This window comes from Lytechinus pictus, chromosome 6 (genome assembly GCF_037042905.1).
Source record: "Lytechinus pictus isolate F3 Inbred chromosome 6, Lp3.0, whole genome shotgun sequence".
Lineage (NCBI taxonomy): Eukaryota > Metazoa > Echinodermata > Echinoidea > Temnopleuroida > Toxopneustidae > Lytechinus > Lytechinus pictus.
In genome coordinates this window covers 26,690,232-26,702,592 of record NC_087250.1, presented here as the reverse complement: position 1 = coordinate 26,702,592, position 12,361 = coordinate 26,690,232, and positions in this window count along the sequence as shown.

The window sequence follows — 12,361 nt, the reverse complement described above, 5'->3', positions numbered from 1 at the left end:
TAATTTGAGCGAAACTTCATGATAAATAACTGTATTCAATGTTTTTAATCAAAAGTGCAAAAAATCTACCTCATTTGCATAATAAGCAAATAAGCATCCTTATACGGAAAATGACAAGGTATTTGATTTTCTTTCATTAACTGCTTGAAAATTTCATTGATGTTGAAATTTACATGCTGCTATCACTAAGGATGTTGAATACATTTGTATTCAGCTTAGTGTCTATAGTGTAATTTGCATATTATGCAAATAAAAGTATCTAATATGTTATAAATATTCAAGAAAACACACTGGTGATACCCCCCTAAAAAATTGCAAGTAGATTATCTATTGAAATTGGAATATGGCAATACAAGAAGGTTTCCTAAACACCATATTAAAAGTGCTAAAATGTACAAGCATTTAGGAAAATCACTAGCCATAATATAATAAATTACAAATAAGGAAAGTAATCCAAATATTGGACATCAAGTGCAGGAAACAATACGAATTGAACTGAAGCTCATAAGTTTTACAAATTTATTTATTTAAAAAAATAAAAAATCGTAAATAAGTCTACCTCATTTTTATTATACATATGAGCATCTATATATGGAAAAAATCCAGCAATTTGACTTTTCTCACAAAAACAGTTATGAAAACATTTCAGTCTTGATCAATATGATGAAATCACTAAGAATGACAAATACAGTACATTAATAATCAGCTTAATATAGTACTAGTATATGAAGTATAATTTACATATTATGCAAATAAGCATCCGATATGTTATACATATTCAAGGAAACACATACGTGATACTTTCCTCTAAAATTCCAGGTAGATTATGTGTATTAACCATGATGACCTTCGCTACACTCCCTGCTTGGTTGATATTGACATTTGTCACGAGCAGTTACTCCACTCATATTGTACAATGATGAGTCCATTCTACATGGATCCCACTGTTTGAATGCTTCATTATTTCCATCCAAGTCTTGCTCTCTTCTTGACTTTGTAGAGACCCTGCGTTTCTTGCGAGTATAGTCCACGCTAGCAAGTTCCTGGATTGCCAAGTGATTAGCACAAGATGTCACACCCGTACAAATAAAAGGCCAGAAGCTTTTGATATTGGTCCTTGTAGCACACCACTTAGCTTATAAACTTGGGGTCCTTGTATTTAAAGCGCTTAACGATAAATCGCCACCCTACATATCAGAGCTCTTATATCAACATTGACCAACACGCAGTCTCAGATCAGCAGATCAAGCATTGCTGAGGGAATCTCTCAGCCACACAACCTGGGGTGACAGACCCTCTACATCTCTGGACCAAAGCTGTGGAATAGCATTTCCCAATTTATCAGGAGAGCAGAGACAACTAACTTTTGAGTCTTACCTGAAGACCTTTCGGTTCCCCACTCCAACATTATCCCAAGAATAACTCAATTGTAGCATTACTAGGACAGTACTTGAACTGAATGATGATCCTATAAGCACTGTTTGAAGACATTGAAATTTGTGAGATATTTCCTATTTTTGAGCAAGCGCCATGAGCGCCCAGCTGAGGCGGATACCGGCGCTTTACAAGAACCCATCATCATCATCATCACTTGTCTTGGTGGTGAATATTAGTAATTGCTTGGATCACAAGATCTCTGGGCATGGTTAATAAGAGTAACAATGGGCATTTGCCCATACGAGCGACATGAAAGCCATTCATAAATTAATGATGAAGGCTTAAAATGCATTATAGGCATCTTTCTCAGATACAGGAATCGTGATTAGACGTTCTTGCTGAATCCAGTTGCTGCTTCATGATGAAGCATCCATTTTCTGTTCTTTCCTCTTTGATGAATCTCCTATGGCAACCATCTCCATATATTAAAGCTATAGTTTCTAAGTAAGTCGTATGCAAATAATAATATTTATTTCCTGATATTTATGGTAAACAGAAATTCCTCAGTGATACAATGGACAAACCAGACGGAGGACTGATTATTGCCTTTCCAACAAAAACACAACAAAATGGAACACCCTTAACATCACCATCAAATTCCATCCAACATTGATTAGACAGTGTGTACCACTTCCAGGATTTATTTGCCACAATGTGTTACTCATGGGTATACTGTGAAGTTATCCAGAGGAATAAACCTTAGTAATCATGTTACGACTAAGGATGTTCTTCTGGAGGAATGCTGACTTTGAAAGTGTCATGCAGATGTATTTTGGACAATCATACAACTCTCTGTACTCTAATCCGACAAGTCGGGCATAGGATACTGAATGTCAATCAAAAGGAATTTTACAAGAACACACCGTTAACCACATCTTCCGACACAAGTTGCCTCAATGAGAAAATGGACATAGGTTGTGTCGGAAGATGTCAAGAGTTTTAGAGAAAGGCTAGGAAGGCTTGCACATTTTAGAGGTAAAGTTTACGTTAAAAAGTTTAAGTTAAAGGTTTACCTTACATCAGTAAGGTAAAGCTAAGTATTGATACAGTGCATTAAAGAGGACCATAAGAGGGTTTGTAGACAAGCCTATAATGCATAATTTGTTGACCAGATTGACAATGATCCAGGCTGTAACAATTAGCATGTTGGGAGCCCTTAATATCAATAGCTATGACTACATTGGAATAACATTATTAAAGCAAAGATTTTTAGTCTTAGTATTCACCACTGATCATGATGATGATGACGCTGATCTAAAAGTCCTGGGACACAGTCCTGACTCAGATATGGCCAGATAATATCTTGTTTAGTCAGGCAGGTGTAGCCAGACTTACTGAAGAAGTTGTTAAAGAAAAAAAACCCTGCTTATAGCTACTAAACCAGACGGAATCTCTGCTACACTTCTTAATGAGACTACTCATCAGATCTTACCTGCCATAGGTTTGCTTTTCCTGGCCTCCCTTTATCATGTTTGTTCGGTGAAATTTCAAGAAAGTCTAAGTCTCATCCATATAAGAAAGGGTTGTCAACTCTAACAAACTGCACACCAATTCAAATACTGTGCTTTGTTCTTGCCAATCCCATCATCTTGTTAGACTAACAACGCGGCTTAGGAAGCGAAGAACATATTTCCAGTATTTTTCCTTGAATATAAATCATATTAGGATAGATTCGAATGCTTAGTGATAGCAGCATATTAATTTGAAAAAACTGAAATGTTTTCACTGCAGTCAATGTGATAAAAATCAAAATTTCTTGACATTTTCCATATACGGATACTTATTTGCATTATATGCAAATGAGGCAGATTTGCTAGCTTTTTTTAAATAAAGACATTGAACTTATTTATTCATTTTTTCATGAACTTTTGTTCAAAGTTACTCGCTGTGGACATTTAATTTGTAATCTTTGGATTAATTTCCTCGTTGTCTATTTTTTTAAATGGCTAATTTGCATAATATGCAAATTAATTTTCAGGCATTGAGATAAATTTTCATGCTTAGTGATACTAGTAGTAGCATAATAATGTCAACATTAATGAAATGTTTTCAAGCAGTCTATATGAGAAAAATCACAATATCTTGAATTTTTTTCCATATAAGGATGCTTAATATTTGCATAATATGCAAATGAGGTAGAATTTTTTGCACTTCTGATTAAAAACATTGAATTCAGTTATTTATCATGAATTTCCATTCAAATTAAATTGTTTTGGACATTTAATTTGTAATCTTTGGATTAATTCCCTTCTTTTTCTAATTTTCAAAGGCTAATTTGCATAATATGCAAATTTCATAAATTTCCACTTCTTGGATTTCTTGGGACTTTTAGTATGTTGTTCAGGGGACCTTCCTGGAAAGCATTTCAGTGGAATATCTCGTGTTGCAATTAGTGGTGGGTTACCCCCCTATTCTGGCTAGATTGACTAGACTATTGCACTTTTAATCAATTGAAATAAAACAGATACATTAAAGCATTTTAGAACAATTTTGCCACCAAATTTGATATTGTATCACTTATTAAGCACAACCTCTACCCTTTTTGTGCCAGCTGGATCTGAACACATAACTGAATCTGACCAAAAGTTTATATCAGACATCTCCAGAATTTGTTTCACTAAGTTTTTATCATTTAATGTGGGTTTACATTTCATTTTTCATTTAATACTTGCTTCTCCAGACTTTTACCAAGCTTGACAGTGATAAACAAAATGAAAATCAAGCATAAGCCATTTCATGTGGATCACAGCTCAGTGCAAAGCAAATACCATCACGAAGGCCTTGGTGTGAGGGGGAGTGGGGTGGGGCGCAATGCACTCTTCGAGGTGTTTTGGGCAAAGAAACAAGTTTAAAAAATAAAAGATATCTACGAATCAATTTTATTAGCCAAGTTCAACGTGTTTTTCATGATAAAGGTCTACTTTTATTCGCATAACTATTTCAAAGTTCTGCGCAAATCATTTTTTACTAACTTTTCAAAAGTAAACAGTGCTCACTCAAGCGGAAATATTTTTAACAGTTATGTCGTCATTTGCTTAAATGGACCTGTACCAATGTTAGAATATGGAAAAATCTTCAGGATATTACAAATGAATAATTTTACAGGATTTTTTGTAAGTGTAAACTTTTTTTGATACGCACTTTATAATGAAATTTTCATTAAAATTTTTGAAATTTTAAAGTTTTGCTTAATTTTGCAAAACAGTTAATGCCCATCTTGGTCGGTATGCAAATGAGGGGACTGATAACATCACTCACTATTTATTTTGTATTTCATTATTTTCTCATTGTCATGTGAAATACAGTTTTATTCCTCCCTGAAAATGTGGAACTACCATTGTTAAAACACTTTTGGTTCAGTCAAGTAGGTCATTATTATGGAATCTATTAAAATCTATATTTGTTCAAGCAATAAAGAAACAAAAGAAGTAGTGAGTGAGGGACATCATCAACTCTCTCATTTGCATATCACTGAGATGTTATTACTGTTTTGTGAAAAAATAAGCGAAACTTTAAATGTCATAACTTATTCTATATCTGATTTCGATGAAATTTTCAGCATTATGCTTGTTTGAATTTTCTCTACTGATTGAAATCAACATTTTATAGGGATGGACTTGACCTTCAACCCTTACAATCCCAGGGGATTGTAATGGCCCCCTAAAAAAATGATATATCCATATTAAAGCACGACAGGGCTATGCCATATTGTTCGAGACTATTTTGGGGATGCATGCATGGGTATTAGATTATTATATTACACAAGTGCATGTCAGACCCAGAATTGCTCAATAACATGATTTTTCATGTATAAAGCCAATGCAAAATTTTCGCCAACATTTGTATCTGTATCAATATTTTACATGATTGGAAAATTATTGCCCATATTGTCCATTAAAAAAAACCGGAAAAAATGAAAAAAAACTAACCAAAAAACTATATATAAGAAATATTTTTAACAAATTGAAAAAAAAAACCTTCAAAAAAATTTTGATCAGAATTCCTCAATTAAAGAAATAAGCAGTTCAAGGGCTATATTTTAGATTTAAACCTAAACTTGTATTTCGTGCACTAAAATTGCTATAATTACTTGAAATTAAATAAAGCATATTGATTAAATAAAATCAAGTTTTGAAAGCCCATAGTCTATATAGATTATGTCCTTTTCTTACATTGTGCAAATTTCTTCTCACCCCTTGTAGTTATATCTTACATGTACTTACTCCAAAAATGTATTTATTGAATTGAATTGAATTGAATTTATTCAAACCAGTCAAAGGAGAACAAAATACAAACAAAATAAATGGTTACATTATAAAGAACTAAAACAAATGACAGGTTTGGGACCCCAAAGAAGCACAGCTTGTAATCAGGGGCCCCTGCATAAGATATTTTACTCAAACATGGAAAAACTATGAAAAGAAGAAAAAAAAATACAAGGTATTTAAAGATCACAACAGGAACACTACCCACACGCAAGCATACACACACTCACGCAGACAAACACACACATTCACACTCCAAACATGTCACCCCCTGGTGCAACTAACAACTGGTCTTAAATTTATCAAGTAGGTATTTATGACATAATTTCTTAAACCGAGACAGGGTACTGCTACTTCTTATATCAGCAGGACACATATTCCATTCTTTAACGCAAATTGTTCTGAAGGATTTCAATGTAGCATTAATTCTAGCATAAGGTTGGTGAATAAGATGTCTCTGACGTGTGTTATAATTATGAATCTTAGAATTAACCACAAAAGTTTCTTGTAAAAAAGAACAATGCAGGGATTGGTATTTATACATGAAAATAACACAATTCAGCGAGACCATTTCATTAAATGGTAACATATTCAACTGCAAAAAGAGCGGGGAACTTGGAGCCAGATAATTTGAATTTGTTACATATCTTATAGCTTTCTTTTGAAGAACTTGTAGTTTACGTACATGAGTCCTATATGTATTCCCCCAAGCAATATTGCAATACATTAAATGTGGCACAATTAGAGCATTATATAAAGAAACCAATGTTCGTTGAGGTAAGAAATATCTTACTTTTGATATCACACCAACATTACGAGATACTTTAGAACACACATTATTAAGGTGATAATTCCATGACAAGTATTCATCAACTGTGACACCAAGAAATTGCACACTTGAGCTGAATTCAATTTGTCGACCACCAACTATTATTGGATCTATATTATCAAAGACCCTCTTTCCCTTTGTTCTAAATAAAACACATTTTGTTTTACTTGTATTCAGTAACAGCTTATTACAACAAAACCAGGCAAAAACATGACAAATTTCAGTATTTACCTCCCGAATAAGACTTTGCAAGTTCTTATGAGAATGTAATAAACAGGTGTCATCAGCATATAAAGAATATGTAAGCAATTTGGAAGAATTAACAATATCATTAATATAAATTAGGAAAAGCAGCGGACCAAGAACCGATCCTTGCGGTACTCCAAATTTAATATTTCTATATTCTGAGCTGACACCATTGATAACTACAAATTGTGACCGGTTTTCTAGATAGCTTTTAAACCAGTTTAAAGCCATCCCACGAATGCCATAATATTCAAGTTTAATTAAGAGTATACTGTGATCAATGGTGTCAAAGGCTTTACTTAAATCAAGGAATGCACCAAGGCAAAATTTTCCATCATTCATAGCAGTGATAATCGTGTTAATCAAGTTTAATACACCCATGCTAGTAGAGCAATTTTTCCTGAAGCCAAATTGATGTGGTGTCATGATATCATAATGCAGCAAATAATCATTTAATCTTTTGTACATTATTTTCTCTAAGATCTTTGAGAAGATAGGCAACAAAGCAATTGGTCTATAATTTTCAATGCATTTACGATCACTCTTTTTGTAGACAGGAACGATTTTAGCGATTTTTAACTTAATGGGAACAATACCTTGAGATATTGACTTATTGAAAACATGACACAGTGGGTCAGCAATGACATGAATGCAACCTTTGATAACTTTAGGGGAAATGTCATCTGAACCACTTGATTTAGAAGCCTTCAATGATGACACTAACCTTGTGATTTCATAAACTGATGTTGGTCTCAGAAATAGAGATGATGCATAATTTTGCCTTGGCATGTAATCTTTGAAAGATGTTTGGGCTTCTGGAATTTCTTTACTGATATTTTCAGGCAAATTAATAAAATATTTATTAAAATACTCAACTTTCTGCAGATCTGTAGTGAGTAAATTTTCACCATGATACATTTCATCTGGTATAAGATCCCTTTTCCCTCTTCCAAGCAGCTCATTTATGTGAGTCCAAGTCTTCCTAATATCCTTCTGTGTATTTTTAAAAACATTGTCGTAATAATCTTTTTTGCTTTTTCGAACTAGAATTGTCAACGCATTCTTATAAGCAAGATACTTCTTTTTATTTCTCTCATTTTTACATTTAATGTACGTACAGTATAATTTATATTTATGATTAATAGATTTTAAGAGACTCTTAGTAATCCATGGTTTTCTACATTTGCGTTTCTTATTCAGTTTAACGATGGGGAAATGAATATCATACACCCGAGAAAAGATAGACAAAAAATAATTATAAGACTCATCTGCATTTGTCAATGTGTAAAGAAATGACCAATCAAAAATAAAGAGATCTTGTCTAAAACTTTTAATAAATCTTTTTATCTGTAATCAAACGCTTAAATTGCACTGTATTAAGTGTATAGTTTAATTGATTTACAGAAAATGTATACGTTCGTTGGAAAAAAAAAACGTTTTAAAACAATAAAAAACGTTTTTTTTTTTTTTTATAAAAAAACGTTTTATTTGTTTTTTTGATAAAAAAGTTTTTAATTACAACCCTGGTGCTCTAAGAACGTAGTATAAAAACGAAAGAGGAGGGGGAAAGAGAGAGAGAGAGAGAGTGAGTGTGGGGGGGGGGGCTGGAGGGAGAGGAGAGATAAGAGAATGAAAAGGAATCATACTGAAGATAAAGCCACCATTATAAATAAGCAACATCATTATACATATTTGAGACTGGATCTGGAACTACATAATGCACCAATAATAGGAAAATTTGAATCTATCTTTGGAAAAAGGTAACTTCAAGTTAATGATGTCTGATTTCAAATAAGAGCGTATCCCCCCCCAAAAAAAAAAAATGGGACAGTTTTTAAGTTTATCATTTTTTTTTCAAATTATGATGTCTATATTTTGTTGTCAATAGATGATCTAAAGTCCTGTCTTTCAAATGCCATGAAGAAAGGACAATGTTTGGTTAAGGTTGAGCGAACAAGGAGCATTTCTGTCAGGTTTTCAAAAAAGGCTTGCGCTAAATGTCAAAAAAATATTAATATATTGATCATCAGACTTCTTGCTAATTAGTAAATTTCCTTTTCATTATTTTTTCCATAGTTTTCTAAGTATGCTGTACAAACCATTTACAAATCTATTCATTTACTTGAATTATTATTTTAAGATACTATCTTTAGCATTGAATATTTGTTTCCATAAGTAGAAACTAAGCAATTGAAGAGCTCAATTGCAAAAGATGTTAGATCAACTCTTCATCAAATTTATGTTTTTTGTCTCAGTGTATAGACTTAAATAGCTAAATAAGATGACACAAAGAAAAGTTGAATTTACCATTAATAAGTGAACATAAAAGGGGTTAGATCAATTCTAGTTTGTCTGCATCACAATGACTGTCATTATCATGGTCTACATTTATTCTCATGATTATTATGAAGGACATCAAGGAGTTAATCTGTAAGTGATTTTCGTTCAACAAAAAAAAAATAGAATAAAATAAGATGACAAACTATCTTTATAGCAGTCTATTCATTAATTCAACTTCTTGTAATGTTTGTATGTTTGTTGATCTATGTACAGGATGTCTTTCTAACTATCAATAAATTTATTCATCTGCATAACCAATCTATCTGTATAAGTATGATGCCTGCCTGTGAATATAATTATGTGTTTATCAAATATAATATCATGATCCATCATGATCATCATCATCGACCTCATAATCATCCTCATTATCATTATCACCACCATAGTCAGGTCCAGATTTTAAAAAATGTGCTCAGAAAAAGTGCTTTAGGCATTTTGTGTTAATGCTGATTTATCAATTGTTTTAAGGTAATTCAGGGGTGCTGAATCCAAAAATGCTGTTTGCCAAACTTGATTCCGACGTTTTCATCCTCAAATCGGCAAAAAACAAAATGGCGGCATTCTTAAAGCAATTTCCCATATTAAACGATTTTTATGGGTGATTGTATTTCAGAAATTGGGATCTACGCGTTATTTTCGATACCCAGGGTTGAAAACATAATGTGTCCGATCGATTGATTCGTCAGCCATCTTTAATTCCAAGATGGCTGCCATGATTCACAGCTGCTGATTGATAAATAATATGGCCAATGTTTGATAATTTTGGCATATTCACATTGTGATATCTTTAACGTGTCCGCCATTTTTTCCTTGCCTGCACAGCAGAAGCATGATATGGACGTCGCTTTTCCGACGGCGGCGATGATCATGGCGGCGGCGAAATCAACATCAAATCTTAACCGGGATTAAGTTTTTGAAATGTCATAACTTTTAGGGTATAGATGTCTTTTTCATGAAACTTAGGCATGTTAGGATTTTAAAAATCTATTGAGACAGGTAATATAGTTAAAAAGGGTCGTCAAGGTTACATGGAAAAGGCCAGCATGGCGTCCACAACGGCAGCCGTTGTACCATTACCTCCAAAAATAAAGTGAATCCTCAAAATCAAAACCACCAAAAAGCTTTCTAGGCAAATAATGAATCAGGACAGGTTTACAAGATAGTGAGTGTGTCAGCGAATCCAAGATGACCTTCCAAACTGACGTCTATAATGGACGTCTGGACATTGTATCTTTGAAATGGTCCAAATTCATAATATATACACCTGGTAGAAATACCTTTGGGGTCTACCGAGAATAAAATAAAACATATAAAAAAATCATGGTTCCAAAGGGAAAAACTTACAATGGAAAAATTTCAAGGTTTATCAGTGGTGCAGTGTTGCAAAAAAAATGATGATGGCCTAAAAGATAGTTGTTTCTTAAAAATCTGGCTGCACTGAGTGCATATACTATCTACCTAGAAACATTTTTGTGTCTTCCTCATGGTTTCAAAGTTCAAATAATATAGGTGAAGACGAATCACATGGATACAACGTTGTCCATTTTGTAAAATAATGAAGAAAGCTCAAAAAATTACATTTGAATTGGCCACCATTAATACAAAAATGACAATACTTCATATCCATTCTAGTGCCACTATTTTGGTGTCTCTGTTTTTAAGACTTTTTAAATACGTTTTACAAGAATTAGTGACATAATATCATTAGATGGTGGTGCAACAATAAGCAAACATCCGAAAAACAAACTTTAAAACTAAGGTACACTTTGCCTAAAAAGTTCCATAATTCACTGTTAAGTATTTCAAGACATGTCATTTATGTGCTTAGGACCATCCTATGGTTTCAAGATTAGGGGACATAAGTCATTTTTACGCAATTTTAGTAGTCGATTTGGACTTTTTACGACAAAAAGAAAAACTGACCATCCTTTTGATTTGTCCCGATTTATTATTTCAGCCTTCGAACCACAATAGTGTAGATTTTGTTCACCTAATTATGACTATGTTTAGGTGACGGAAGTCTTTTAGACTCATTGAAAGCGATCTTTAAATAATAGGTAAAATAGGCAGCTTCATGCCAATGTTAATTAATCAAAAAAGTATTATTTAACCCTTGAAACCGTAGTGTAGACACCAAAATCATATCTCCCGGATGGATTCTAAATAGATTATGTCAATTTTTAAGTATAGCTCTGCCATTTTAGACTCCTTAATTGGAAGCCATCTTTGATTTTTAGACATACGGGACCATTGATTGCCCTTGTAACTTATCCTAATGTATTACTTGACCATTTAAACCAAGGTTTAGACAACATAATCATACACCCCAGGCGGATATTAAACAAACTATGTCAGTTTTTGGGTAACAATAGCCATTTTAGACTCCAATTTTGGAAGTCTTTTTGAATTCCTGGACATGCTGGACCTCTGGCTGTCCATGTAACTTGTCCTAATTTATTACTTGACCCTTTAAACCATGGGTTACAACACCAAATCATATACCCCAGGCTGATATTAAACAAACTATGTCACTTTTTCGGTAAGAACGGCCTATATAGACTCCATTTTTTGGAGCCATTATTGATTTTTGGACATACTGGAACCACTAACTGTCCTTGTAACTTGTCCCAATCTAATACTTGACCCTTTAAACCATGCTTTATACTAAAACATCATATTCTCCAGGCGATTATTAAACAAACTATGTCGGTTTGTAATTAACGACACACATTTTATACTCCATTTTTGCAAACAATCTTGGATTTTTGGACATGGAGGACCATAGACTATCTTTGTTACTTGTCCCAACGTATTTCTTGACCCATTAAATGATAGGTTAGGCACCAACATCATACCCCAAGGCAGATATTAAACAAACTATGTCGGGTTTTAGGGTTTTTAGATAACAACAGCTATTTTAGACTCCAATTTTGAAAGCCATCTTGGATTTTTGGAAATAGTGGACCGTTGACTGTCCTTATAACTTGTCCCAGTTTACTTCTTGACCCTTGAAAATCACCAATGAATAAAACCGAAATAAAAGACACTAAAATAGGTAATAGATGAATTGTGAATTTTTAGGCCATGGCAGCCATTTTTACGCAATCTTTGATTTTCAGGTACCATGGAGTGCATATGTTCACTCTTTCCTTTCATCCCCTACACCATTGAATACATGTATGCACCGAAAAAAAGGTGTCTAGGGTAGAAAAATGCCGGTTATTTTAATTTTCAGTTGATGGCG